Consider the following 6,098-nt stretch of genomic DNA (forward strand, 5'->3'; position numbering starts at 1 on the left):
AAGGTCACGCAGACCTCGTCCAATCACTCGTGGTAAGTCTTCAGGCGACTTCCAAACCTTTACAAACTCGGTCACTCGGCGATCCACAATTCCTCTTGGATGCTGTAGACCATGATGCCTAACCGTCTGGAAGAAGCACATTCTTCAAAGGTAACAAGTGTCGGATCCACTCAGGATCAATCTCTTCAGTGATGCTCAATCACTTGGGGTTTGTAGGTGTTTGGGTTTTGGGTTTTTGGTTTTTCCTCACTTGATGATTTTCGCTCAAAGTCCTTAGAGGATGGGTTGCTCTTACATGACAAGTGTCAGTTTCTCTCGGAGCAGCCAACCAGCTAGTGGTTGTAGGGGGCGACTATTTATAGCCTAGGGAGCAGCCCGACATGATAAGACATAAATGCCCTTCAATGATATGACCATTAGGTGGATAAATATTTTGGGACAGCTGGCGCATAGCATAGCAACAGTCGGAATTTTGAGTAGCAAAAACCTCAGGGCTATCATGTTCCTCACTGTGTAGGCAATCCGCACTGGCAAATTCCTAACTCCTCAGTCAGGACAAATTCCTCAGAGATTAGAAGAACTTCGTCTCTGTCACTGAAGAAATTGACTGAACTGTATGAGATTTCCAATGGCTTCACTCAAAGGGATTGATAGGTGTAGGATTTTGAGTTGAGCATCACATGGAAATTTTTCCTTAGTATTTCCTCAACCCCCTTTAACAGTACGGTGTTTCCTATGACTCAAGAAAGAGAAAATGAAACTATGAAAACAAAAATCTTCACGCTTCATATTCCTCGAATGAATACCAAGTCTTCACGGTCACACCATTTTCTTCACTTTCAAAGTCTTCATGAAAGTCTTCAGAAATACCAAAATCTTCAGTCGAAGATATTCATTTTTAGGGGTCGGCTTTTCCTGTAAATATCAAACTCCTCATAGACTTATAGACCTGTGTACACTCACAAATGCATTAGTCCCTTAACCTATAAGTCTTCAATACACCAAAATCACTAAGGGCACTAGATGCACTTACAATCTCCCCCTTTTTGGTGATTGATGCCAATATAGGTTAAGTTTTCAACGGGGATAAACATATGAAGTGTAACTACTGATATTGAGGAATTTGATTGCAAGATATAGAAAAACTCCCCCTGAAGATGTGCATAGTGAGGAATTTGCTTTTGAAGCAATGCACACATGAAGAGTTGAATCATGGAGATCTCCCCCTATATCTTGTAATTTATACATGCATTTAACATATAATATGAGGAATTTGAAATACATGATGAAATATGGTGCCTGATGAAATTCAGCATGTGTGCAATAATATTAACGAGGAATAAGCATGCAGAATAATGCATCAAAAGTATCAGAGCATGGTGCATCAAAAGTATCAGAGCATCATCGGGTTTAAGATTACAACTCGATCCAATAAAGTTTCAGAAGAACGAGAGTTGTAACTTAGCAAAAAAACACCCATATAGTAGACCCGCTTGAAGACTAACTCATATTTCTCCCCCTTTGTCATCGAATGATCAAAAGGATCAAAAATGAGGACTAACGCCCCTGAGGATAATCATGTTGATGAAGGAGCGCCAGCGTTGTTGGGGTCATTTGTTGATGTAGGGCCTGCCGCAGTGTCGTCCAAATATTCATGTTCATCAGTGTCGCGCGATGAAGAATATGAGCTGGCCACCAGAGAAGGAACCTTGACCTTCTTGAATTTCTTCGGTGGAGGTGCAGACCAGTCAAAATCTTCATTAAGACCCATGTTCTTCAGATCTTCTTCACCATACAGATGTGACAGGATTGCCCAGGTGCGACCGAAGACTTGATGGAGGTAGTAGTGGTTTTTCTTCACTGCATTGTGTGTGGCAGTCATGTTGTGAAGAAGTGAACCAAACTGACGCTTAATCCATTTGTGATTTCGATCCAACTTCTGGTGAAGACTAAGCAGAAGTTCACGGTCAGTCATCACGCGCGGAGCAGTGGCTTGAGGAGTGAACTTGGGTGCATTGGCAGAGTCATCATTGATGGAATAAGATGCAGCTTTACGAAACTGACCATCCAATGGACGAATGCCTTCATCTATTACAGCTGGTGCCTTGCCCTTTCCATCAACTAAGGAATATGTCTGCTTGAGGACTTCAATTGGGGGCAAGTAGCTGAGGTGATTCTGGAAATCAGCTTTGTAGTTGAGTGAAGACCTTGTCCTGAGGAATCTCATAATCCAAGGTGCATAAGGCTTCAGCTCAAACGGAGACAGTGCAACATTGGCCATAGTCCTCATGAAGAAATCGTGATAATTGACAGGAATGCCATGAACGATGTTGAATACCAGATTCTTCATGATGCCAACAATTTCCTCATCAGATGAGTCGTGGCCTTTGATAGGACTGATTGTCCTCGTAAGAATACGATAGACAGTTCTGGGCACATACAACAATTCCTTCACGAGGAATTTGGTTCTTGGTGCCTGACCTGGCTTCAAAGGTTTCATCAGCACCTGCATGTAATGATGTGTGAGCTCAGGCTCACTGTAGATGCAGCGAGCTTCTTCAAAGGGAGGATTGAGTGGTAGAGCATGAAGCAATTCAGAGGCTGGTGCAGTGTAGTGAGTGTTTTCAGACATCCAGTCCAGCACCCATGAATTCACATCTTCAGCATCTCCGGTGATGTGCAGCGTTGCATAGAATTGAAGAATCAGTTCTTCATTTCAATCGCAGATGTCAGAGCAAAAGTTTAGCAGTCCAGCGTCGTGAAGAACACTGAGGACTGGTGCGAAGCATGGCAGAGATTCCATATCCACGTGAGGAATATGCTCATGGTAGAAGATCTTCTCCTTGTTGAACAGCACTGAGGAATAGAAATTGGCTTGACTAGCAGTCCAGAAACACCTGTTCTTAATGCGAGCAGAGTCATATGGGTTGTAGTCTTCGAAGAATATGTGCTCGCCGAAGAAATCATCAGCCTTGAATTTTTGCTTGCGTGAGAATGGATCCTTTGGCTTCATCAAAGGAGTGTCAGTGAGTTGCATCATGACCTCAGGAATCTCAATCGCAGGTTCTTCAGGCTGAGGAATTTTTGGTTCCTCCTCAGTGGCAGTCTGCGTCGTTGGTTGTTCAGCAGCAGTAGTTTCTTCAGCGCTAGTGGCTGGAATTTCCTCATGGACAGATGCAGTGGGATGAGTTTCTTCAGAGCCCATGTGTACAGTTTGTGTGGGGGACTGAGGAATTTGCTGTAGAGGGGTGAACATTGGAGAGTTTGGATGCTGACTTTCCTAGAATTCATCACTGATAACAGGTGTGGAGCAGCCAATGTCCACATCTTAATCTTCCATTTCTTCAACGCCAACATCTTCAGCTGTGAACTGAGGCATAGGCGAGGAGATGATAGGTGTTGAAGGGATCACATCCACTTCAATTTCTTCATCCAACGGTTCAGACGAAGCAGCAGAAGGAGTTTCTTCATCAGATCCGCTAGGGATCACATATTCTTCATCAAAAGGAACAAGGTCCTTTGATGGTCTGGTTGAGATGGGAACAGCATCAATCGGATTTGCAAATGAACTTGTCATAGGCTTCATTTTCTTCGGAGCTGAAGAATCTGAAGCAGCTGATGCTTTCCTTTTCTTCACTGCAGCACGCTCTGCAGCCTTGGTCTTCTTCACATCTGATGCAGATGGAAGGATTAGAGTTGAAGTTGGTGCAGGAGCAGCTGAGGAATCTGGTTGATTTTCTTCAGGCACAACTGATGCAGTTGCCCTGAGTTCTTCATTTTCTTCAGGCACACCACTAGTGGGTGCCCTGGCAATTTCTTCAGCGGCTGGAATGCAGTCGTCAGCCCTGGAACTCACATTATCTTCAGCAGCCTGATTGTCATCAGCGGTGCTGGCATTTTCTTTAGTAGGTTGAGCAGATGCTTCAGCCCGAGGAATTTCCTGTTGCGTTGGGGCTGCAACATTGGAAGTAAAGTTATCCACAAGTTTCACAAAACGAACCTTGGCTCCAAGCCAATCAGCGCGATATGCGTCAAAGTCATCACTGAGTTTCTTAATCTCAGTCTGAATAGTGATAAGTTCTTTAGTTGTCATAGAGACAACGTTTTTCTTCAGATAACGCTCTTCCTTGTACTGCGCTTTCTTGATCTGCCTGGCCTTCTCAAATTTCCACTTTTCTTCTTGAATGAAGTGGGTCAGCATGTGACTCTGGCCAGGAGTCAGCTTGAAGTCAGGCATGGGAGTGTTGGGGTCCTTGTGCCAATCATCAATGTAGTCGAGGATTAGCTTGGGATTCAAAAGCAGTGGCACCTCTGATCCTTTGGCTCTAGCAGCCCTGACTTGCCTGTCTCTGATGATTTCTGCAATTTCATCATCATCAGTTTCGTCTTCATCAGACGACACTTGAAAAGTGACTTGCTTCTTTTGAGGACTTGGGCGAGGACCTCTTCCAGCAGTGGCCTTTGTCTTCAGCGGTGAGGGGCCAGCTGAGTAACTTAGTGCAGCTGAGGAACTAGCTGAGACACCTGAGGCAATGGAGATGCCGGCAGTCCTTTGGCACGAGGCGAGATGCACAGGTGCTGAGGATTTAGTCGGAACAGCTGAAGGCTTTGGCGGAGGAGCTGAGGACTTTGGAGGAACAGGAGCAGTATGAGGAATTTGCCGTGAGGGCTTTGAGGATTCTGGCCGTGAGGGCATTTCTGAGGAACTTGGTCTGCGTGTAGGCTTCTTAGACATAGCCTTCTTTGGCTTCACATCAGAGGCCTTAGCAGAGGCAGCAGCAGCAGCAGAGGCAGCAGCAGCAGCAGAGTCTTCATTGAATTTCCTCACTGCTTCTCTGGCTTGCTTAGCCAATTTGGCTTGGCGCTTGGCCCACTCGTCAGGATAGTCCTCACCGCGCTTGAGGCTGGTGGGATCTGCTATTTGGCCAGGTGCCAATGGAGCTCTTGGGCATGGAGGATTGAGTGCGAATTTCTTCATATACTTAGGAGTGACATATCTGTACTCCCTCCATTCTCTTGCCCATCTCCTTTCTATCCTCTGTTTGTGCACTTTGCGCTCATTCTTGATTTCCTCAGTAGGTGTGCAATACCCAGCATATATGTCATCAGGGATCTCAAACGCTGTATTTACCTCAAGCCTCTTTCCTCCCTTCTGTGGCTTCTTACCATCAGCCATTTTCTTCAGTTGAGGAATTTGAACAATTAAATTCTCTGAAGAAGTATGCAACTTTTCTTCGAGGAACGCTGCAAATGAATTAAGTTGATGAGAACCTAGTGATTCAGCAGCTGACATGAGTACCTGTGAAGAGAGTATAGTTGCGAGGAATTTGGAGAGGTCATATGCGTTCTCAGAAGGTTTTGTAAAAAGAACAAGTTTGAGGAATTTGACCAGGTGAGTCTTGAGGAATTTCACTAAGCGTTCTTTGTCTTAGGTTCCAGAGATGTGTAGATTAAAAATCCACACATTTGAGGAATCTTGAAGAAAAACATGGCTTAGAGAAACGAATCAAGAACAGATAATATGTGAGGTGTTTTAGTGTGTGAAGATATGAAGAAAAACACCTTTGAAGATTTTGTAGATAATCATTCGAATCAACAAGGGTAGTAAAGGTAACTTTTAATTACCCTGGACGAAGAACACGACGAACTGGAGTGAGGAGATGTGAAGTTTGTCTGTGCAGATCTTCCACGCCCTAACTTGGCGGAGGAAGACGGCTATGGCGGCGGCGGAGTGAAGATTTCCACGGTCGGCGTGAGTACGTCGGCGACGAGGTCGAGGCAGTGAAGCTCTTACTCACCGGCGGCGATGAAGTAGCGGCGGCGCTAGGGTTTGAGAAGCTCGAGCTAGAGAGAGGTCGAGCGAAGTAAAAGAAGTGAGGAAGGGAAGGAGGGGTATTTATAGCCACGGTGAAAAACTGCTCGCCCGAAGAAATTGGACGAACGTGCCCCTGACCCTTCTCATTCGCATGACATGTGTCACCCACGTAGTGAGAGGTGGAGATCGTGTTAGATCATGGGTGAGTGGATAAGTGTATCGTGGGATGCGGAACGGTTTGAGCGGCAAAGCCGAAAATTTCGATAAGATAGGTTTTAAAGTT

Source organism: Triticum aestivum, chromosome 5A (assembly GCF_018294505.1).
Source record: "Triticum aestivum cultivar Chinese Spring chromosome 5A, IWGSC CS RefSeq v2.1, whole genome shotgun sequence".
Taxonomy (NCBI): Eukaryota; Viridiplantae; Streptophyta; class Magnoliopsida; order Poales; family Poaceae; genus Triticum; species Triticum aestivum.